General features: G+C 59.6%; 1 protein-coding gene across 4 annotated transcripts in view; it reads right to left on the bottom strand.

Moving 5' to 3' along the window:
- CXXC5 (CXXC finger protein 5) overlaps positions 1–23,282 on the bottom strand; it is a 34,453-nt gene extending 11,171 nt beyond the window's left edge. Inside the window, exons 1-2 of one of the 4 annotated variants that reach the window (XM_075541643.1) lie at positions 22,703–23,282; positions 4,797–4,891 (exon numbers count right to left, since the gene is read on the bottom strand). The gene's annotated coding sequence lies outside the window, so the exon portion shown is untranslated. Of the gene's footprint in view, positions 1–4,796; positions 4,892–22,547; positions 22,645–22,702 lie in introns of those variants that run through there. The other 3 variants (XM_075541644.1, XM_075541645.1, XM_075541646.1) reach the window with 3 other exon arrangements.
- Between the last annotated feature and the right edge of the window lie 948 nt (positions 23,283–24,230).

Genomic DNA, 24,230 nt, shown 5'->3' with positions numbered 1-24,230 from the left:
TCCTCGCCCCCCAAATATAGCACAGTGACCCCTGGGGGCTCCATGCGGAAGGAGGCAGTTCGATACAGGAAATCCTAAGTAGGGACTCTCCACCCCCCCATCCCCCCCACTACCTCCTTTGCAGGTAGAGACACTGAGGTCTAAGGAGGAGGATTTGAGTCTAAACCCCAGGGAGCCCCTCCACTGCTATCTCCCCATAAAAAGGGTAAGAGCAGGCCCTGGCGGTGTTGTGGTTTCTGTTGGGTCGATAGCCTAAGATTAGCCGCTTGGACCCACTAGCTCATCTGAGGGAGGAAGATGAGGTTGTCTTCCCATAAAGATGATCGGGCTCAGAGAAACCCCAGGGAGCAGTTCTACGCTGGCCTGTCGGGTCCTCGGGAGTCAGGATTGACTCGATGGCAGGCGCTGCCAACATCTCACATGCAAAGTTTCCACTGTGGGTTCTCACTACAACCCATTCCACAGACCAGGCAACTGAGGCTCAGGGAGACGAACTCATCTGCCAAAGGTCACAACGCTGATTAAGTGGCAGAGGCAGGACTTGAAGTCAGGCCTCTATAACTGGACTCTGGCCTCCTGGGCTCTGAGGCACATGGAGTGGAACTTGGGCTAGAGGATAGGGCCCAGGTAACCTCTCAATCTTGGGACTTCTCTAGATTGCCCATGGATCCTAGGGGCTGGTTCTTAGACCCTGGGCAGAAGATGTTAAGGCACTGTGGCCAGGAGGTCTGCAGCTGTACTCCCAAGGCCCAGGAAAAGTCAGGGGAAGGGGCTGCGGGTGGGCCGGACGGGCCAGGCTGGGCCAGAGCTCCGGGCATTCCGGCGGCCTCCGCAGGAAGCAGAAAGGGACGGAAACCGGCTCCTGCCTCCTCCCCCAGAATCCTGTGGGCAGCCCAGCCGTGCCGCACAGAGGCCCTCTTTGTGCCTGCCCCAACCCACCACTCGCGGCTGGCCCAGGGTTTTGAGTTTCCTGGGGGGTGGGGGCCCAGCCTCCACTGAGCCTCTAGCTACCTCCCATCTCAGGCGGCCACAGCGGTCCGGCCACAGCTGGAGGAGGAAGTAGAGGGCCTAGGCTACCCCAGAGACCCAGGGGTCTGGAGTCTGCCTAGACCCCACTCCCCACATGTGCACGCTCCAATCAAGGGCTGGGGATGCGAAGAAGTAAAGGCCACCCTCCCCACCAAGTCCATTGTCAGGCCGCAAAATAATCCCACCTCCCACCCTACATGCCCATGCTCTGAACCCAGGGTGGTGAACGTGAAGAAGCATGTGACAGGGCTGATCAGGTGGGCAGGGCAGTCTGTCTGCCCAGCCACCATTCCCCACTCCCCTACATCTCAGGGCTGGAAGCCGTCTAGGCGGACACCAGATGCTGGGGAGGGAGGGAGGGAGGGAGCGATGGGGTCAGGTGTGTGAGATCAGGAGCAGTGCAAGTGTGTGGGGTGGGGTGGGGTGGGCAAAGGATGTGCCCAGGTGAGTGTGAACATTTTCAGTGTCTATTTGGAGATCTGAGCACTGATGCAACACCAGGCTCACACACCAGGGGGCTTCAAAAAGTTCATGGAAAACAGGAATTGAAACAGAATAGGGTTTTCCCATGAACTTTTTGAAGACCGCTCTTCATACAAGCACCTGCACGGTGACTGAGAGACCTTTTGTGTGTACACGTGGATGTGTGTCTCATCTAGACCTGAGGACCTATGTGCAGGCCCGTGTGTACATGTCCAGGTACAGTGGTGGGATCTCAGTGGGCTTGTCTGGGCTGTGAAATGGCCTATCTGTGCACCAGTGTACTGTGGAGGGGGTTGGGGGAAAGGAGGCAATGATAGTGCACTGAGGGCCTTTGGGGGCTCTGTGATGGAAGTCTGGGCCTGCCTGGCATGGGGAGGGGACAGATAGGAACTGGTGCTAGGTGCTGAACCGCCTATGGAAACAGGAAGCTGCCCACAGGTGCACTCGGGTTATGCTGGGGGCCGGGCTTTGCCCAGGCTTCAGTTTGTCCCCCTGAGAAACCCACCCACAGTTCCCTTGGCCCAAAACACATCCCAGGCCTGGCAATGAGGGAGGCACCTGCCTCATCTGCTGCTCAAGGCCCAACAGCTCTGGCCAGCGTCTGCCTGACTGCCTGGCTGGCCTGGGTGTAGAGAACACTGGAAAACAAAAGCCCCCAGACCGCAGGCCCTCCCTGCAGAGGCATGGGGGAGGCAGGCAAGAGGCGGGAGGCTGAGGAGGAGGGAGGGAGGTGTCGCCGCAGCCCCGGAACACAAAAATAATGAGGCGAGAGGGGCCATGGGGCCGAGCCGGCTGGTTCCGGAGTCGCTATCTGACCTTGACAGATGCCACAGCTGGGCGCCTGGAGAGGAGCTGCCGCCTGCCGCGCTACGGCGGGGAGGGGGGGCCCCCGCCGCTCCCACCTTCCCCAAGCCAGGGTCGATGGAGACTTAGGCAAGCCCCAGCCACAGGCAGCCCCTAACCAGGGGAGAGCTCTGAGCACATCCCAGTCAGGGGCACAAGGGGGCGGGGAACCTGGGCCAGCGCAGGGCAGCATGGGCCTCCTGAGTCCACCTCAGCACTCAGGTGTGAGAAGGAGAAACAGTGTGTCATTGTGCGCACGTCACCATGAGGCCGAGCCTGCACAGGGACGGGAAACACAGTGGGAGTGTGGGTGAGACAGACACAAAGATTGCACTTGTGCACGCATGTCCTTGGGGGGGCACACGGGCTGCAGAGATGACTGAGGTCCCCGCAATGGGTGTGGCCATGTCACTCAGGGGTGGGCACTGATCATAACTCCATCTCCAAGGGCCTAAGGGAAAAGTCACAGCTAACCTGGGGGGTGCCAGCCACACGGGCGATGGGGATGGGGACAAAGAGTGCCACAGTGCACCCCACCAAGCCTCAGCCACTTGCACATGGAGAAAGCCCGTGCCTGCGGCCCTTTCCGGTCCCCCCTCTCCCACTGTGGCAGTTGTCCCGGCCACCACCACTCGGGGGGACATCAGCAAGGGGTTGGGGTGTGAGCTGCAGGAGGGGACGCTGGGCTGGAGGCGGATTAGCAATTCCGAGCACTGGCTGCATAATTAAAAAATCATTACGGCAGGCGGGCAGGCAGGCGGGCAGATCGGAGTGTGAGCTCACGCTCTGAGCGGGCGGGGACACTGCCATGGCTCTCCCCCTCCCACCACTTCCCCGAGGAAAAATCCCACCTGCTAATATCATTATGGAAAAACACAAGCACGGAAATTCGGTTTCAGCAAACAACGTGCCCCAGTGCCCGGGGCCTGCCCGGCCCCCCAGCACAGAGAACAGACTGGTCACCAGCCCCCGGGGCTCCTGGCAGTGGAGCAGGCTCTGCTGGGTCCATATATTCCCGACTGACCCTGGCTCCCAGCCCTTCAGCAGCCCCGACAGAGGGCAGTGGGCGTGTGAAACACAGCCCTCTATGTACAAAGCCAGCCAGCTAGGCCTGACACTTTACAAATGGGGAAACTGAGGCTAAGGGAGCCGCATAAGTACAATGGCAAAGTGGAGACACTGAGTTAAAGACCACTGAACCAGGGCAGAACCTGGGGAGCTGGACACTGCCCCAGCCCCTGCCCAGTTTCCCTCTCATCTGTCACCCAGACCTGCCTACTCTCTATATCGGCATCTCACTCCCTGAGGACTGAGACTGTGCACGCCACACAGACCCGGACTCCCTACGGACGCCCCACCCCCGAAGTCCAGGGACAGGGCGTCCTGGGCACGGCTGGGTTAAGCCAGGCAAACAGAACTGGCTCCTGCCCCGAGAAACGTCGCCAGCTCCGGGGCGCAGGCCCACAACAGCAGGAACAGCCGCCATCACCTCGGGCCTGGAGCGGGCAGCGCAGGGAGGGGGGCTGCGCCTAATTAGCCGGCCTGGGACCCGGGTGGGCAGGCGCCGCAGCCGCTGGAGCCGCGCGGGCACGTCCGTCCGAGAGGCCAGGCGGCTGGCCGGCGGGGGAGGCGGCGGGAAGGCTTGGGGCTGAGGCGCCCTGCGCAGTGGGACAGGCTGGCCTGGGAAGGCCCGGGCCAAGGAGATTCCACACTGCGCAGGCCGCCTCCCCTCACTCCTCGGTGCCACCAGGCGCAGCAATTAGAGGCTTTCAAAGTTTGTCCTTAATTGGTTTCATTTTTGCCTCATAAATGATTCATGGCCCCAGAGGTCTGGGAGGCAGAGGGAGTGGCAGGGGAAATTTGGGGAGGCTTTCGCCCGGCGGTAAGCCCCCATACCTGCGGCCTGGGAAGGGTCCCAGCACGAGCAGGGGACGGGGGAGCAGCCTTGGGCAGGTGGGGGCCTCCAGCAAAAATAAGATGGCAGGTCCTCCCCTCCGAGCAGCACTGAGGGCCTGAGAGCCTGGGGTCCACCACGGCTGCTGGGGCCCTGGGCGCGTGCATCATCATGGAGGAGAGCAAACCAACAGTCAGTAAAAAGGATGGTGAGCACTTAGGGGGCGCCCATTCAGTGACAGGCAATGGAAGCCCATGTACATTTCCGCCTGTAGCCACAAGGGTGGGTACTGAGGCTCAGGCTGCAGACCTGCTCGCCGACCCTCAATCTAGCCAAAGCCAGATCTCTCCCACTCCAAGCCTGAACACTACGAATACCACTCATCTGGGTCAGGAGCACTTTAGAGTCAGAGGACCAGGGCAGGCCCCAGGGAACTCTGAGCATGGCCCCGGTCAGGGCCTAAAGCCTGGAGGAAATCCCTGAAGGGCATCCAGGAGCCACACCCAGCTGACAGGCAAGACTAGTGGGAAAGCACCCACTCACTTACCCCTGTCTCTCAGGCCTGAGGCTCAGCAGGCTTTCTCCCTCCACAGGCCCTGTGACTGGCTGAGCAATGTTTTCATTCGGCCGTAACTGGCCAGTCTGTAAAAATTAGGACAAAAAGTGGCCCAGTGTTAAGCTTGCACTGGACACTGGGGTACAGACAAGAGGTCCCATCCTCCCCCAGGGAGCTCCCCGGCTAGAGGAGCGACAGACACACACACACAGGCTGCACAGGTTTATTTAGAGAACCCTGAGCTCCCACCTGGGCGATGCTGGGGGGACTTGTTGGCAAAGATAAGGTGGCCAGAAGATGCTGCTCCACTCTTGACCCCACACCTAGCCACAAAGAGGACACTTGGACTCGTGGTGTGGCACCCTTAAACACCCCACCCCAACCTGAAGAAACCCAGAGCTATATCCTTGAGTCAAGAGAGGGGTGGGAAGCTCAGCCCACCTATGTAGGTCACTCTCGACAACTCTGACTATGGGGGTGAGGCCTACATAACCAGCCAGGGGTCCCCTCCACCCCAGGGAAATCCTGGAGGGGAGGAAATGTGGCAAACAATCTGGGGTGCTGCTGGGTAGACTGACTGAACCCTGAGAGCGCCTCAGAGTTCTAGGCCACTAGTTGCTGGTCTCTGCTTTACTTGCAAGCACCCCCCCAGATCCTCCTTTTCCCAACCACTCCGAAGTCCACTGCTGCCCTCCTGGGCCCCAGCATGGTCCCATCCAGCCTGCCTCCAACAGGCAGGGGTCTGCCTGCCCTTGCAATGCGATGCCTCCCTGTGCTTCCCCACAGGCCTCTGAGTGATGTACATGACCATCCCTGTTTTCCAGATGAGGACGGTGAGGCTCGGGGAAGATAAGGGACCTGCTTCAAGGCTATGTAGCTAGGGAGGACCCAGGGTTCGTCCTGACTGGCCGCTTGCCGTCGGTATATCCCGAAACTAGCAAGGACTCAGTCCCTGGAAACTTGTGGTCAGGGGTTCCCTATATACTCCAGGGGCCCTGAGGCACAAGGGCTCCTTCCTTAACCCAACCAAGCCTTCCGAAAGGTTAGTCAGATGGGGTGGGGGTTCCCCAAGAGGCTAACACTTTAAAAAACAATAAACCTAATGCCTTTGAAGTCAGTTCAACGCACAGGGGCCTTATACATGCACGGCTTCTTAGCCTGTGTCTTTACAGGTGCAGTCTCAGCTTTCTCCCAAGGAACAGCTGGTGGGGTTGAACCACTGACCTTGCAGTGAGGAGATTAATGCCCAACCCATAGGGTCACTGGGGCTCCTTACATGCACACATCAAACTCAAGAAACCAAGCTCGCTGCCAGGGAGTCCGTGCCGACTCAGTGACCCCATAGGACAGGGTTGAACTAACTGCTCCTGTGGGTTTCTGAGATGAACTCTGTCTAAGAGCAGAAAAGCCACCTCTTTCTCCCGCTGAGCGGCTGGTGGTTTTGAACTGTTGACCTTGTAGTTAGCAGCATAACACGTGATCACTGTGCCACCAGGGAGGGCTTCTTACATGCACACACAGCGTACCACAAATGTCCTGTGCATGACAGGGTGGAGGGGTTGCCATGGGGAATACGGGATCGGCATTAGGTGTCTATGCCATACCTGGGATGGCCCGATGGAGCCTGTGCAATTCTTACAGGTTGGCTTGGAGCAGTGGTTCTCAACCTTCCTAATGCCGATGAGCCCCCAACCATAACATTATTTTTGTTGCTACTTCATAACTGTCATTTTGCCACTGTTATGAATCAGGCGACCCCTGTGAAAGGGCCATTCAACCCCCAAAGGGGTCGCGACCCACAGGTTGAGAACCGCTGGCTTGGACAGAAGCTTAGGTTCTATGTGCCCCCTATTTCACCCTGCTAGCGAGTACAGCTAAATCACCTGAGCAATCCACCCTCACTGAGCCTCAGTTGCACGGGGGCGGCCAAAATGTCCCTCAAGTCCTCTGGAAAAGGCTCTGGACAACACATCCAGTGGCCTGTGTTGACTGTTGACACTTGAGACACTGGGGCCTGCGTACAATCGAAGCCTCACAATGGGCATGTTGAACATACAAACAAGTGGCTGAGTTCTCAGGATCCCGAGGTCCCCCTCAGAAGGTCCTGTCAACACACCCTGCCCAGGTGCCCAAGTGGGGCCAGGGCACACACTGCCCTTTGGCTCTCATGGTCCATATGCTTGTCCCAGGCACCAGAGTCCCTCTCCTCGGTCTGCCCAGGGGGCTGCGCATCTCAGGCAGGTCAGCACTGATGTCAGCAGGACCAGCCGGGTGTGGAGCCCGCCACCTCCAGAACCACCAATTAACTTTTTCAAATTAATTTCCCAAGCAAAATTCCATAATTACATCTGTCTCCGTCAGCTAGAGCTGGGCAAGCAAGAAGATCCTGCAATGATATGGACTGTGGGGTGAGGGCCCGGACAGGTGGCCCGACTGGCTCAGAGACCAGCATGGAAGGGACGCCGGGGTTCGGTTTCACCATAACTGAGTGCTTGCTGGTGTCCTCATGGATGCTGCCACACTGCCGGGGAGGAGATGGGGCCGGGAGGTCAGAGGTCCCCAAGCCAGGCAGTGGGAGGTCCTGGGAGACTCATGGCTGCCAAACTCATTCTGTGGTCCTTTTACTGCCCCCCACCCCAGTGGCCCCAAACCACAGAGGGTCTTGGCATGGCCCAGTAGCAGCGCAGACACTGCAAGGCTGAGGAGGCCGCTGCTGCAGCGTTCTAATTTCCCAAAGGGGCTGAGATTAATTAGCTCACACACAGGCGCAGAGAGGGAGAGGGGAGTGGGAGCAGGGGCGGGCAGCATCAGGCGAGGAGCTGGCTGGCGCTCCCCCTGCTCGCCCGGCAGGCAGGCAGGCAGGCAGGCAGGCAGGCAGGCGGCCTTGACAGCCTGGGTGCGCTGAAGGTCAGTGGCCAAGCCGGCTGAGCCAGCAGACTGGCACCGTCTCCTTCCCAGAATCCCTGAGGCCAAGGCTGAGGGGACAGTGACCAGGAGGACAGGCGGGAGGGGGCGGCTGCTCCATTGTCACCACCATCTATCTAACCTGTGCCAGGTGCTCTGCTCAGATCATCTTGTTTCATCCACCCAGCAGCCCAGAGGAGGGGCCTCACGGTGCTCCCCCCATTCAGGGAGGCCACTGAGCCTGGAGCAGTGTGGGGCAGTGGCAGGCCAAGGTCAGAAGGGGCACATGGGCAAGAGACTGGAATCCAGGCTTGCCCAAGGCTAGAGGCCACCCTGCTCCACTGTGCCATCAAGAGGACTGCAGGAGTCCTGGGCCCGGGGACATGTATGGAACCTGACCCCGCCTCTGAGAAAGTGTAGGGCAGACCTGCAGCCATTCCACAAAGAAACCAAGGCCAGAAATGGGCAGTCACCTGCCACGCAGCACAAACCCAGCCCCCAGGAAGGCGGGGTGGTGGTGAGGGACTGGTGGGGGCTGGTGAGGGGGCATAGGTGGAGGAGGAGCACAGAGATCAGGCCACAAAAAAGGGTTTAAGCACCTAAGAGTCAGAGGACCAACTAGGTGGCTTAGCTCTGGATTGCTGGGCCTTGCCGGGCCTATCTCTGACCTCCTCCCCGGGCAGAGCCAGCATCTAGTACAGATGCTCACTGAAGGGTAGATGTGATGTTAATTTTACTGCCACCAAGAGCAAATGTGCAGACCTAGGATGCAGCCCCACTTCTGGTGTTTGCCTGTGGCCCAGAGGAACCCCTCCATGGGCTCAGTCTCCCAACCCCAGAGAGCATCCTCCCTGTATTTCATCCTGGGGTCCGTGGGTTACAAAGGGGGGTACCACCCAGATGGCTAGACAAATACTCCTGCCTCTGACCACAGGAAGACCCCACCTACATTTCCTGTCACCTTTGCCTCCCACCAACCCTGCTCCCCCCCACCCCCGTCCTGCCTCCCCCTCAGCACTCCTGACAGCCCTGCTGCAAGGGCCATGGGCTGAGTCCCTCGCCACCTCTCGATGGCCCCATTTAGCACCTGAAGTCTTTGCTCCAGTCTAACAGGTGGCCTGGGGACTAGAGTTGGCTCTCTCCATTTCTTCCCCGACTGTGAAGCCCCCAAAAATGTTCCTAACAACCTGATTCCCCTACCCTGGGTTCAAACCACCGCCACTCACTGCTCCCCAACTTAGTCCCTTCATGCCAAGACCCCAGCATTCCCATCTGAGAATAGCCCTAGAGAAGCTTAGGCACAAGTTATTAAAATGAGGACATCCTTGTGGGGTCCCCTTCTCTGAGAAATGCCAGCTTTGGTGGCACAGACAAGTGGGGACAGAGGTGAACTCACCTATACCCCTAGGTGTGGCATAGGAAGGCTGTGAGCACCACACCCCAATATCTGCTTCAGGTCCTGCAGCTTCCAGACAGAGATGCGCCTCATACCCATTTTATAGGCAGAAAAGGTGAGGTCAGAAAGGTTGACAGACTGGCTCATGATTACACAGCAGGGAGGGGCCAGGCCAGGTTTGGAACCTGAGCCTGTCTAGCTCAAGTGCATGGTTGCTGACTGGCCGGTGCTGGTTTGTTTGCCATGGATTACTTGGGACCCTTGTACCCACCCCACCCCACCCCCCATCACCACTGTCTAAGCTTTTTTATGGAGGAAACTTGTATGGTCAAGATCAAACTCAACCTCCACTTGCTTCTCAACCCTAGCTGGACTACGTCAATGCTGTGAGCCTAGAATGATCTGCAGGCTGGGAGGAGTAGACAGGTGAAAGCCTATCATGACCATGGGCAAGTTATTCCTATTAGACTCGACTTATTCATCTGAAAAATAGGCATGCTTGTAACTCCACCTAGTTCAGAGTGGGCAGGCCCCAGCCCCAGCCCCAGTGGGCAACAGGAACATAGGCCCCTTGAGAACAGCCCTCGAAGACAGCAGCCCAACTGAACAGCACCCCTTTGTATGCAGGCTGGCTCTGTAGACAGGAACAGGGGCTCTGCTGCAGGGGATGGGTACAAGGGAGGTGTGGGTGAAAGAGGGGTACCAAAGGCCTTAACCAAAAGAACAGAGAAAAGCAATTCAGGGTGAGCAGACAGACAGGCTCATGGGACCCAACCCACTCACTCAACGCCCCGAATTTCCCAAAGACCCTGCCCCCCAGAGTGGGGAGAACAGCCAGGCCACTCAGCGCTCCTGGGGAAATGGATTTTCCATGGTTTTCAGTCTCCAGCCTTTCTTCTTCCCAACTCCTCGGCATCCCTCCCTCCCTGATCCCAGCCCAGTTCCCCCTAAGGGAAGACAGATGGATTTAACACTTTCAGCCAGATCCTTGGACCTCTTTCTCCAGGTAGGGCCAAGACAGCCTGGAAGAAGGGGCGGGGTGGGGGGGGGGATGGACACGGAGCACAATTCCCTCATCCAGCCCAATCTCAGAAGACTCACTTGTGCTCCCTGGTGTGAATCTAACAGGAGGCATGTGTGGGTCTGTGTGCATGTACAGGCGTGCACATACCAGGTTTTCTCATGTTTGGTTCATGGCCGGCCGACTCCCTGGCATCATCTGGGTATGAACGGTGGCCTGAGAGTGAGTGGGTGAGCCTGTGGCAGGATGGAGCAGTGGGTGGGGGTGGGCAGTGCGAACATGTATGCCTGGGACAGTGTATACCCTCCATCCACGTGTCTGTGTGCCAGAGCATACGTGACAGAGGCTGGGGCGGTACATGCAACAGCAAGAGTGACCGCGATGAAGCCTGTGAGCACAGGGCATGGGAGCCAGCTTGGGCTACGCGTGTCAGTGTGTGTGTGCTGGGTCATGTGCAACTATTCGTGCGTGAGCGAGTGACTGGGTCTGTCCTAAGTGTGTGCCCCGGGTGTGCCTTGCGTGGACTGCAGGAGTGCACGTTCTGCCTGCCAGGCCGCAGGGCTTCGTGGGGCTGCTGGGGATGGGGTGACTCACGTCTCCTGAGCTAATCCCGCCACCCGCCCAGCTCACCCTGCCCAGCTCACCCGGCTCGGCAGGGCTCACGGCCGCCAGCATGAGGGGGGGAGCAGGGGGGGTTGGCGCAGGCAGACGCGGCAGGGAGGCTGGCTTGATAAATAACCTGCTGCTTCCCCCCCCCCCCCCCGGCCTCGGAGAAGGGGAGGGGAGGCTGCGTGGGGAGGAGGGAGGGAAGAGAGGTGGGGAAGGCAGCTCTGGCCCCCCAGGCTCTGGCTGTCCTGGCCCCCACAGCCCAGGCTGCAGCTCCGGTTCCTGTTTCATCGAAACCTGAGCTGGGAAAAGCCTATCGGGTCATCTTGCCTGTCCCGCCGGCCGCCAGGCCCAGGCAAGCTGCCCCTCAGGGGACAAGCCCATAGCCTGGCCGCCCAGCCAGTGGGGAGGGTGGGGGTAGAGCGGGTGGCGGGTGGATATTTCTGTCCAGACTAAATGCAGCTTGAGGCCTCTGTCCGCACCCCGCAAACAGCTGCTCCCAGGGGCCCCCAGCACTGGAGGATTGACTAAATATAAACCCCCTCCTTCCAGCAAAACCCCAATGTTCACCTTTTCCGACTGGCCCACATAAGGAAGGGGGGTAGAGGGCTAGAGAGCCCACTGTGTGACCTTGAGCCCATGCATCCCCTTCTCTGAGTCCTGCCCTGCCTTCCGTGTCCTATCGGGCAGCAGAGGCAGCTAGGCTGGGGTCTTGGTGTAGAGAGATAAGGGCTGGTGTCCAGAGTCATCTCTCTAAATGACTCCAATCTTCTTCAGCCAAAGAGCCAGGGCAGGGAGTACTCAAGCACCTTCAAGCTTATTCGAAACATGGCTCCTTCCAACCTGCCTGCTCCCTGCCTATGCCGGGCAACACCAGGCTCCTCCAATCTGCCCCGGACGGACCCTGGCCAGGAAACAAGTAGTGCCAAGTTGGGGGGGTGGGGTAGGCGGGGGAGCAGGGCTGCAGGGGCGGGGCGGGGAGTATGACAGCTGCTATTTCCTGGAGGCCACAGTTGGGCACAACCCGGATTCCTGCCTGGCTCCACACGCCAACAGTCTACCCAGGGGACTCTCGCAGGCCAGCCTCCAGACCCTAGACAGGGTGCCCCTTTTCCTCAGGATCAGCATCATCATCAGACCCCAGCCAGGGTCACAGCAAGACCTCTCTCCATACGGGTACAGGCAGGAGGTACCCTCTAGAACAGGAGAGAAGTGGTCTCCACAGGCAGGTGTGTGGCAGGGGGAAGCAGCCCCAGCCCCCCTTCTTCTGCCTGCCTGCCTGCCCATCCGGCTGCTTCCCCCAGCCCCACTGCTTCAGCCCCACATGCACCAAATTCCCCACATGCCTGTCTGTCTCTGACAGCTCGCGCAAATACTTGGCTGCACGGGCACCCGCTGTTCTGAGCCCGCTGTGCCTCCTCCCCTGCCTTCCCGGGGGCTCTGCACACAGAGCCAGGAACGGGAGGGGGCCAGAGCCTAAAGCTCAGCTCGGTGGGCAGCAGTAGCTAGGGAGTAAGATTAGGAAGGGCCTTCTTAATCCAAAGCACCACCATCATCCACCCCACCACCCAAGCCTGGGGTGGGGGGACCAAGGGGCCTGGGAGTCAGGTGGCAGCTGGCGACCCGGCCTTCTCCCCCCCACCCCCCACTGCACTGCCCGGAACCTCCCAGGAGGGCTTTCCGGAGGCCTCCCACTTGCCTCGGCGATGAAACAGCATCTGCCACCCACAAGCGGCGGCTCCGGACAGGGCGGAGGGCACCGGGAGACCCCTGGGGAAGGTTGAGACCTGGACGGTGGCTAGGCCCCTCCTGGGCCCCCCACTACAAGTCCAGCTGAAGAGTACGGGAGCAGGGAGTGTGTCCCGCTCTCCTGTCACTGCTGGAGGGGCACGCCCGCCCAGCTGCCAGGTTTGGCCGAGGGGCCTTGTCTGCCTCCACCGGCTCTCCTTCCTGCTGGCCTTGCCTCCCTCCCAGGAGACTGGAGAGGAAACACTTCCTGAGCACAGCTGGGATTTTCCGCTGGACAGTGCCTCCCTGGCCGGCTCCATAACCCCCCCCCACTTCATCCCTGCTCCGAGTCGGCCCTTCACGGCCCCCACCTTGTGTGTGCACTCAAGGAGTGGCCACCACCAGTGCCTGGCCCTTTGCTTTGGCATCCCCGGTATCTACCAGCCAGCCCGGCACACTGGGTGCTGAGTGCGGGTCCTTATGTACAAGCCCCTCCAGGTGGCGGAAGGGAAGATGGAGGTCAGAGAATCACACATTCCCCCCCCCACACACACACACATTCTTCCTGAAGGAAACTGCATCTTCCACCACACTTGATCCTGGACTCAGTTCCATGCCCCCCTCCCCCCGCCTGGCCACGGGGCTCAAGCCTGCCAACTCCCAGCTACCCATCAGGACATCCTGCTGCTCAAGCTCCCGCTGCCCCCTCCCACCACCGCCCCTCTCCTCAACTCTCTCAAAGCCCAAGAGGAAGAATCTCCCAACTGTAGTGATGACCCGAGACTGTGAGGTACAGCTTCCTCTCCCCATTGCACAGATGGGGCTGCTGAGGGCCCCAGAGAAGGGGGGGAGCTACGGGCGCCTGTGAGTCAGAGGGGGAGCTGGGAAGCCGCCCGGCCTGCCGGCTGTCACTGGAAGCAACAGCCTGCATTTCCTCCTCACGCTGGTGCCTCGGGAGCGTGGGCAGTGGGAGGGTGGGCACTGCTGTTGAAGACCCCTCCTGTGCCTGCAGGCCAGCCACATCTCCTTGCCGCCCGATTGGGTCCACAGCACACTCCCTCCTCTAGACAGACTCTCTGCAGAACTGCTCAAATCACCTGCGGCTACCAGGCCGGCCTGTGACCTCAGTCAAGTCTTCCCCTCAAAACCTCCACGTCCCTTAATGTCAACCTAGGAGATGGAATCAAGACACCTTAAGCTTCCTTCCGGCAGTGAAATTCACGGTTTCCTGGTTCTAGAATTCCACCAGGCCAAACATTCTAACTTGAAAATCTCTCTACTTGGGCATTCTGTGCATTTCAGATCCCGTGGCTCTAAAAATTCTCAGCCCCCAAGATCTGACACGTCCAGGAAGGGGGCCACAGGAGGTAATGACTCACAGCCCACGGGCGTGGGGGACCAATGTCTCACCTAGCTTAGAGGGAGGAGGGCTGGGTCTCATCTACCAGGTTTAACAGGAACTAGGTGTGCGCCTGCGTATGTGTGTGGTGTGTGATGTGTGTTGGGGGCGCTATGGCCTGAGGATGGAGCTGGTTCACTCCGAGGTGACAGGCTACCTCCTAGCACACTGGACATGGCCCACTGTAGACGGTAAGAAGCCCAAAGCATACCTATCCCAGGAGTGCAGGATCAGGGGGCCGCTGGGAGCTTGCAAGCCTAATCCCCCACCCTGCGGCTCAGAGGGAGGGCAGGTGTCAGGTCAGGGTTGGTCTTCTCACTTCTCAGGTTCCAAGCCAAGCTCCACGCTTCATCTTCCTGTCTTCACCACCCACTGCTTCCTCCTTCCCGCCACGGTTGCCTCTACTCCCACACTCCCAGGCCAGCCTCAGCTCAAGCCAGCTGGAAGTCTGCCAGGACTCAGACTTCTAAAGCCCATCTGACAGATGACAAAACTGAGGCCTGGGGCAGAGCTAGGATGTGCTCTGAGGGCTCAGCTCTAGGAGCCTGTTAGTCTCTGGCCACACCTCTCAGCCTTGCTCCCTCCCCATCTCCTTTCCCAGAATCCCCACAGGGCCAGTTGGTCTCCACACACCCATCTACCTGCCCATCAGCATATCCCCCTATCCCAGTGTCCCTTGAGTATTCTACCTCCCACAACCACGCGCCATTCATCCATTCCGTCATTCACTCAACTAGCCAAATTCTCCATATCCCCATATGCTAGGCCCCTTGCCAGGGGCTACAGGAGCCTCCCTTTCAGTTTGCCAGGCAGTGCGGAAGGTACAGGAAACGGCACAAGACTGCCCTCCTAATGCTGCTAATAGGAACCCTACCGGTTGGTGACAAGTCACAACCCCGCACCCCCCCACCCCGCAAGCTTCAGTGTCCTCATCCTCATGTGGAACAGTTAAGGGCAGTCGAACCCCTGGGCTCTTGTGGGGATTTAAGGAGGCGGCCGAAGTGAACACAGGCTGCCCGGTAAGGGCTCAAGCTCGGCTGGTTGGCAGGCACTATCACCATTGTGACCAGAGAGTCTTAACTGGGGGCAGCAGTGACCACAGTCGCTGCTAAAAGGTCTTCCAAGACGTAGTTGGTGCCAAGCACTGGGGGCACGGGAAGAAGTACTGGTACAGTGCACTGTTCAATACCCAGCAAAGGAGGGCATCAGTGACGATGACGGCAGGGGCAGCCCCGACACCAAGGCAAGCTCAAACCAGCGCTCAGCCCATGAGGCGGGTGATCCTTTTGCACTCGTGTATGTGTAAAGCACCTTGTGTGACAACGAGGGACTGGAGGGTCCGCAGGAGTGGAGTTTGTGTGTGTGGGTGGGGGGGTGGTGAGTATGGATGTAGGAACATAGCTGCTGGAGTCCATTCTGGCCCCCCCACTCTCCATTGTACCCCGCCCCCACCAGTGAGCTCTGTGCCACTGAGGGGACTGGGGCAGGAACAGGGCCCAGGCCCAGTGGGGAGAGGCCGGGAAAGATGTTTTGCATAGTTCTGGTCACCAGATTACAGGCTTAGGCCGGGCTCCTGGGGGGGGGGGGGCCCGCGAAGCACCAGGTGCTGCCCCACAAGAACCAGACCCAGAGCGCCTGCACTGTATGTCTGAACCCACATAGCACACAAGTACGGGTTCCTGTTGGCAGGCTTGGCAAGTCGAGGAGGTGAGAAGAGGTCATGGGCAAAGAAGGGGGCGGTGGACCCAAGGGCCATGTGGGGTCTGCCTGGAGAAAGGAGGGCGGGTGCAGGGCTCCCCAGGGGCTACCGGGCAGGCCTGGCTCTGCCCTGCTGGGGCCAGCAGCTGGAGGGGAGTAAATATAGCGCGGGGCGTCCCGTCCACATTCCTGGGAGGCCAGAACGGTCCGCCGTTCCTTGTGGAGCAGGGCGCAGCAGCCAGGGCCCAGAGCCGCCACTGCCCTCTTCCCAAACAAACAGAAAAATAAATAAAACCAGCTCTCCCGGCAGGCAGGCTGGCCAGGCCAGGCCAGCACAGCTGGGGGGGAGGGCAGGAAGGGGTGGACCCCGGGGCGGACAGGCAGGAGGACTAGTTGCCGCATTTCTGTTCCGCTGGGAAGGAGGTGGCCAACAAAAGAGGAAAATGGAGGAAAAGGGCAGGGAGATGGTCAGAGATGTCAGAGAAGGCCCAGGAGAGCTGGAGGGTGTGAGGAGCGAGCGTGTGGGGGAGGCAGGTCAGAGGGACAGGGAAGGTGTATCGGGCAGGCCCAGTGGGGGCCCACTGGGGAAAGGCAGAAGCAGCTTTTGTGTCAGTAATTCATCGATAGGGATGCCCCTGGGGGGGTTGGGGAGGCAGACAAAAGGGGCCATGTGTGCTGGGGCAGAGGGCTGGCTTGAAGAACCATGAAATATTAAAAAGCCTAGGCCAGTGAGTGACAGAGGTCACAGCAAGCTGGAGAATAGCTAGGGGAGTGGTGAGGGGGGACCCTGAGGCAGAGGCATGCCCCCCTCCCAGGGCTGGTCCTGAGCTCCCCATTCCTATCAGGGCCAGTCTGCTAGCTCTCCCCCTGCTGTGGCTCCAGCTCCTTTGTCGATAGAGAGGAGAGGGGCCATAGGGATTAGGGACGGGAGGGAGACCTCTGCGGGTCCCTCTTCCCTCTGGCTGCTCTGTGCACAGGGTCTTCCAGAGCTGCCAGCCACCCTCGAAAGACGACCAGGAGGCCTGTCACCACAGCTGCTGCCACCAGCGCCTCCTGGGGAAGCAGGGAGTTAGATAGAGAGCTTCCCCCTTCCCAGAAAAAAAGAAAATTCAGTCAAGCTACCACTTTCCTTCACAGAGCCCCATGGGGTGGAAGGGAGGCAGTTGGCTTCTGGCTCAGTTGAGCCAGCAGGTCACCCCCGCCTCCCCATACCCTGGACCCATCACCAGTCTCATGACCTTGGCCAGTGTCCCCACCTCTCTTACCCCACTCCCCATCCCCCACCCTTGTCCATGAGCCAGCATCTTCACCAGCCCCACCCCACCTCAGGCTTGGCGTGAGGAAAGCAAGAAGAGGGGCCCTCACACACATGTTGAAAACCTGCTCTGGGCATCTGCAGGCAGGCATCTGCGGCCATTGTCCCAGGCAAGCCTCCCAGGCCCCCTGGGAGGGAGGCCCTATCATCATGCCCATTTTACAGATGGGCAGAGAAAAGCCCTGAAAGGCCAAGTGATGTACCCGAAGTCACACCTCTGGTCAATCACAAAGTGGAGGCAGAAAGGCTAAGAGGGTCCGTTCCTTTTCCCTCAGTTCACTGGGGCATGCAATCCCGTCACCATAAAGCCTGCTTTCAGTAGATGCTGACTGCATGGGGGGGCGGTGCTGGGCACTGCACAACCATGCCGACATCCATCTGAAAGTGGTTTTGGGAGCCAGGAGCTCCAATAAGGGGGCAGGTTCAGATGTGCAACCTGTCCAAAGGGCACACGTCCAGTAGACAGTCTCTCAGACGAGATGTGGAGGCCGTATGATGGGTCTAGAGCCAGGGGTCACCCACCCTTGTCCAGATGAGGGCAAGGGAGGTGGGTTAGGAGGATCCAGGAGGAGGGTAGCACAGTGAGCCCACTGGGCAGGACAGATACCATGAAAAGGTCAGACAGAAGGTCACAGTTGCTGTGATGGGTGGTGTCCAGCACATGCTGAAGGAACAAGGGTGGATAGTCCGTGGGGCGGGGGGGGGGAGGGGGCTGTCCAGGGGCCTGGCCTACTCAGAGCAGCAGTACCAGGTAACACAAGGGGCCCTGTACTTCCCCCCACCCCAAGGAGACACAGAGGCTGGTCCAAAGAAGGGCAGTGGGGTCCTGTCCCCTTGGTCCCCAGAGTTTTAACCTGAGCTCCCGGGCCAATGTTCCAGGAATTAATCAGCCCTCCAGAGCCCCTAGTGCCCTCGGAGGGGGGTAGTCGCTGGATCCCCACCCTCCCAGGGCCTGTGAGCCCAGAGGGAGGGCAGCATCAGAGGCAGGAAATGAAGAAGAATTTGCGATCTAATTGAGCTAGGGCGGTGGGGGGATTAGGCGGCAGAATGCAATTACAGGGGCTGGATAGAGGCCAGGGGCACTGACACCCCGAGATGTGGCCTGGCCCAGGTGACTGGGCCCAGACCATCTCTGGCTTGAGACATTCAGTTGTGGGGGGTGGCAGACTGATCTTCAGCAGGACTCCAGTGCCATGACATTCAGAAACGACATTCTCCTGGGATCTGCCCCCCCACACCCCCCAGTAAACAGCCCAGACTGGGAGACCCCTCCCAGGCTCTCTGCTCCTGTATACACACATGTGCTCTCACCCCCAGGTAAACCTCACACAGCCACTCTCACTGCCATGGGAACAGGCTTCCCAACCTGCAGGCATACAACCCTGGCCCTTTGCTGCCACCACTCCAAAGGGGGCTGGGGGTGGGGGGACACACCAAACAACAGAGAAAAAAACCCATGACCTTAAAATCCTTTTATTCCCATAATCACAGGCTGCCATCGCCGTGGATACGCGCTGTCACCCCGGCCCCAGCCTGTCTCCCTGCAAAGCTTCCAAAACTCCCGGCAGGCAGACCAGGCAGACGGGGTGGCTGCCCAGTTACTGCCAGAGAAGGGAGGGGTGAAGAAGGACTGGGTGGGAGAGGCTTGATGCTACACACACACACACACACACACACACACACACACACACTCAGAGCCTCAAACAATCAGGGAGACTCAGAAAGACAAACTTGCAGAGAGAGGTAAAGACAGAAGAAACCCAGAGATACTGGCTACAAAGGCTGACAGACCACTGTCCAGCCTGCTCAGACAGGCCTGCTCCCAGATTCACAGAGAGAATCACAAGTCAGATACACACCACTCAGGACAAGGCACTCCCAGACTTACAAGCCTATATAAAGCGCACAAGCGCACACACACACACACTCCAAAATTCAAGTACACCCCACTCTCAAAATACAGTCCCCCAGACTCACAGGGATACACCCAACTTCCAGATACACACCCCCAGATGTACAAACACATGTGTACACATACCATGTACTAATCTACACACTCCAAGACACACAGGAACACAAGTCCTGTTCACAAATACATGCATGTATGACTCTCACAGTCCAAGACGGCCAAACTCGGGTGCACATGCCACAGACACACAGTTTACATAGACACATATCCTGAGTCATACACACACACCACCCAGATTCCCACATCCCGAACCAACAGACGGCAGCGTCCATGCACAGACCCCGCTGGCTGCCATATGACACTTGATGTTAGGGCAGGTGGAGTTCCTGGGCCTGTGAGGGGCAGCGCTTTCTAACTGCTTAGATCTTGGGAGGGTGAGCTCACAGTTGAGGAGATTGAGGGGGAAGTTAAGAGAAAGCAGAGGGGGAAAAAAAAACTTTAGTGGGATATTCTTGTTGGGCAGTAGTGCGTGAGTAACTAAAGAGGCTTTTTGTGGTCTGGTGAGCTCCAGCTATGAGTGCGGGTTTAACTATTAATACACTTAATCAAGGACAATTCAGCCACAGAGGCGAGGATGCCACTGGGGTGTGTGTGCGAGGGAGAACCCGAGAAAAGTGGGAAAGCCCCAATCAGAGCCCGAGGGGTTGGAAAGAGGGCGGAGCCTCCACCTTGGGCCCTCCTCCAGAGCAGGAAGGAGGGCTTCATTTCTCAGCACCCAGGAATGGCAGGGACAGACTGACCACACAAGTAGGTTCTCAACGAAGGCAAATTCGGCCAATGAATGGAAAAGTGCGCATAAGATTGTGGGCAATAATAAAAACCACGGTAGTGACAAGTGAACACGCCTATCCTTGACCAACTAAAGGGTGCTCTAGGCAAGGGGTTAAAGGCTAAAGGGGCAGCTGGAACACCATGCTTGGGGACTTAGTGGTCACCCCCAATGCACAGGCCTAGGTCCAGCTCATCCACACCTCTCCCAGTCCCTTCACCTCACCCTACCTGGAAAGCCAGCTGACCTCAGCCCATTCCACATCCTTCCGGTAAGCTTTACAGGTACAGCCCACCCTCCCATCACAAACTAGGTTGGTCTTGAGGAAGGTAATTTGTCCGTAGAGGGTTTTCCTTACCCAGATGCAGCCCTGCATTCCACACCCCTGTGGACATCAGCTTCACATGTGCCAAATGGATAGAAGCTATAGAGAGGAAGCGAGGACTGGAGGGTCCCAGCGGGAGCCCATGAACACAAGCCAGTGCTGGCCTGGGTTGAGGCTGCTGCGGCCATAGAATTCTCCCCGCCCCTCCCCCCTCTCGCCAGCCGGGTGGACATTCCAGGTCTCACATGATAAAGACGAGGTCGCTGGCCCACGGGTAAGTCAACAGGCTCTGTCGGGGGAGAGATAGCAGGCTTGGGCCAGGGTCACCTGCTGAGCTGGGAAAACAGCCTCCACCAAACACACACATAAATAAGGCTCCACTCGGCTAGCCAGCCAAGGGGTTTGTCTGTCTGCAGCAAAGGAAACTGCTCCCACCATGGAAGGGGGGTGGCATGGGAGAGGGAAGTGCCAGGCTAGCTTTGGGAGAGCCCCCAGCTCCTGCCAGGGTGTGGGTGGGTTTCTACCATGCTCTCCAGGGGTGACTGCGGAATCATAGGCAGTCACCCCTCCCTCAACTATTCCCACCCCTTCTTAGGATTAAAATCATCATCGGGCATCCCTTCTCCCTCCTCACTAAGGAGAAAGGACATTTCCGTTCTGGGATTCTGGGAAAGGGGTGACAGCTGCCGAGCGGACCCTCCCCACCCCCCAGCTCCTGCTGGAGTCTCATCCAGGGAGATGGCTAAGTCAACACTGCAGCCACCAGCCCCAGCCTCAGTCTCCCCACATGGCTATTGAACAGGGATCCAGACAGGGGCTACAGGAACCAGTTCCTGGGTTTCTAGTGGGAGGGGAAGTCAGGATTTGGTTGTGTGTGTGTGTGTGTGTGTGGTGTGTGTGCAATCTTTCGAGAGGGTGATCAACTCAAACTTGGCCCAATGCACCCCTTAGAAGGCTTAATTAAACGCTCCCTGTTTCAGGAACAGACGCCCCCCGCCCCCCTGCCCCCGCAGGCCAGGGCAGCTGAGGTGGCGCCGGGTGTTCATGGCGTTCAAATCGCGCTCCAAACAAGTCCGCTCGCAGCCCCCGCCAGGCGGCCCCAGCGGAAAACTTGAAAGGGACTCTGTTTGCCAGCGGCCCCGGGGCGGCTCCGGCGGGGGCGCAGGCCGAGCGAGCACACACGCCCCCTTCCCCAGCCCCTTCCTGGGAAAAGGCGTGTGCGCGCGCGCGGGGGTGGGGGGAGAACTAGGCCCACCCCAAAACCAAGGGTTCCCAACTGTGCCCGCCGGAGGGGGAGAGAGACGGGTTGGGGGGGGTGTTCTAGAGGTGGGTCCCCAAACTTCCCTCTAGCACCCCCACGCTCCTTAAGATGCAGCTCTCAGACCACCCAGGGTCCAGAGGGCAGTCCTGTGAGCTGCCCAACCTTTCAGACCACGGTCTCAAGGGACCTGAGCGGGGAGCGGGTCTTTCCGGATGAGTCACTTCAGAAACCCCCTAAATCTGTGGGTGCCCCTTTGCAACCCGTGGCACCAGCCTGACTATGAGGTGTATTGGGGGGGGGCCTTTCTAGTTCCCCGATTGGGTGCTTCAGCCCTTCTGACAGGTTCTTTGAATGCCTCCCCCCCTTCAAAACTGGGGTCACTCACTTTCTGCCGATCCTACAAATAAACAAAGCCTGGCGCACCCCGTGCTCTCTGCCGGAAAGCAGCCCATTCCGGTGAGGACAACTTCCCCCAGTAAGAAAATTAACACATTCCTCGCGCAGAGGTTCAGCCCCTCGCTCCGGGAGGGCGAAGGGGAGGGGGGCCGGGGGAACCGAACTTCAGGGGTAAATTTGGGGCCATGGTAGCGTGGCAGGAGGCTGGGATGCACCCTCCTGCCAGCTCTGCAGCTAGGGGACACCCCATTCTTCCACCCTGGCCTGGCACACGGCTTGGCTCACGCCGGGCTCGAAAGGCTCCCCGAGGCTGGGGAGGGCGGGAGGGAGAAGCCGCGGGGCGCGGTGGTGGGGGGAATACTTAGGCAGGAAAAATAAAAAAAGGTCAAACTTGATCAGCCGGCAGGCACCCCGCAGGTAGCGGGGGCGAGGAGGAGTCGGAGGGAAAAGCAGAAGTGGCCGCCGCCGCCCCCCTCCAAGTGGAGGGGGCGGCTCAGCCACGCGTGGTCGAGTGCGCTCAAATCAGTTACCGTCGCCCCCAAAACACAGGGCAGCGAGGGGAGGAGTGTTCGCCGGAGATAACCAAGCCGCCGCCCCCGCAGGCAGGCGGAACGTCCGCTCAGCGCAGAGGTGAGGACCCCGGGCTCCCTACGCCCCAGCGCTCGAGAGCTGGAGCTTTTGGGGAGGGGGCGGCGCCCCGCGGGGAGAGCCACGGCCCCACTGCAGGGCACCCCACTCGCTGTCCCAGACCCTAAAACCCTTCTTTTTGTCTGAACTCAGTGATCTGCGACCGAGCAGACTGCGGCTCGAGGATAGCGCCGAGCGCCGAGCGATCACCGGCGCTAGGGTTCCCAGTCCCGGGCTCCGCAGCTCAGGCTGCGGGTGCCTCCCCCACCCCCCCGCCTTGCTCCTCCCAAACACGGGCCCCTCCTTCTCTATCCCTGGCTCTCCGCACCTGAACTTCGGGGGAGCCCGCGCCGACAAACTTTCCGCCGACTTGCAGCGAACTCCGGCCCCGGTCGTGCACCGGCCCCGGGGGAGGAGGAGGGAGGCGGGGAAGGGGAGGGGGTCGGCCTGGGGGGCGGGGGAGGGCCGGGGCCCGACACCTACCGTCTCTCCGAGTCGTCCGAGCCGTCACTGCCGCCGCAGACGCCTCCGACGCGAGGCCGAGGCCGAGGGGGAGGGGCGGGGCTGGGAGCTGCGCTCCGCTCTCCTCTGGGCACTGTCGCCGCCGTGCGCTCCGCTCCCGCGGTGCCCGGGTCCGGAGCCCGAGTCGCACCACCGCGGCTGGCCCGAGGCAGGGAGGGGGGGGAGCCTGTAGCACCTGCCCCTCCTCCCCCTCCCCGCGGCCCAAATTAAAAAAACAACAAAAAGCAACTAATCACCCCGAGCCGAGCGCGGCGGGCGGAGGGCGCAGCGTGTGGCGCCCGGACTCAGCAGGCAGCGCGCATGGCCGGGCGCGGGCTGGGCAGGGCTGGGACGCGGGGCTGGCGTCGGGGCACGAGGCTCAGCTGCTTTTCTAGCTCGGCTCGGGCGTCTGCTTTCGCCGCCGCTGTCGCCTCTGCTGCCGCCAGTGCCGCCGCCTCTACATCCCCGCTCAGGCTCCGCCGCCTCTGCCGCCGCCGCCGCCACTGCCGCCGCGCGCCCGCCCGGGCAAGAGCTCTGAACGCTGCCCGGGGGCTGCCGGCAAAACCCGGACCGGACTCTCCGCTCCCTCCTCCCCCCGCCCCCCCTTTCAACGTCGGCTCCCTTCCCTCCTCCCTCCGCCTCTCGCAGCGCAGCTCTGGCCACTTGGACGCCGCAGGCTCTGAGGCCGGAATCGCAGCCGCGGCGCCTCGATCTCCGCGTGCCTTAATGAGATCCGCCCAGGCCAGGCTCCCTCCAGCGCCCCGTCTTCATCTCTTTTCTGTAACTTTACCAAAAAAACCCAAAACAGGACTCCCCACTTTTGTGACGGGTGCCGAGGCTTGGAAATGCACCTTCTGGAAAAATCAACCTTCCTCCTGCCCTTGTTTAGCAGGGCGCAAAACTATGGAGACTGGGTGGAGTGAGTGCTAGGGAGGGTTAAGCTTGCCCCTCAGCCAGGTGCACTTGAGCCTGGGATTCCTGGCCAGGGCTAGGTCACAAATTCACACACCACCATTCCCAGGAGCTTTCTGGGTTTAGTGGGCCCTAGGTCTTTGGAAAAGAAAGGCAGAGAGATTTTTGCCCCCATTTCACAGATGATGAAACTGACCCGCGAAAGAAGGTGTTTTTGTTTTTTGCCATTGGCCCCTCCCGCAGGCATTGTAGGCCCAAACTCTTGAGTCCTGGGGCTATGGATACGAGATTGTGGTGTCCTGAGACTGCAACTGATGGGCGCAATCTGAAACAGCGCCTGGCACAAAACAGCTCTCAAAAGATGCTGCCTGACAGAAGAAATCTAAGCCATGTTGCTAGGCACCTAGTGGGGGCAGATTGGGTCCCTGTGCATCTTCACTCTTCTTATTCAACTGCCCAGCTCAGATGGTTTACCCCTCAAGCTATGGGTGCCTTTCTCTCGCCAAGAGGAGGGTGGGGCACAATAGGGGGAAGCCCTGGGCTCACATAATCTCAAATGAGATCATGCCAATGTGGAGGCTTTCTCGGATTCTCTGGA

Source organism: Tenrec ecaudatus, chromosome 2 (assembly GCF_050624435.1).
Source record: "Tenrec ecaudatus isolate mTenEca1 chromosome 2, mTenEca1.hap1, whole genome shotgun sequence".
NCBI classification, from domain to species: domain Eukaryota; kingdom Metazoa; phylum Chordata; class Mammalia; order Afrosoricida; family Tenrecidae; genus Tenrec; species Tenrec ecaudatus.
Note: the sequence above shows the minus strand (reverse complement) of the source record. Positions and strands in the feature narration are given on the sequence as shown.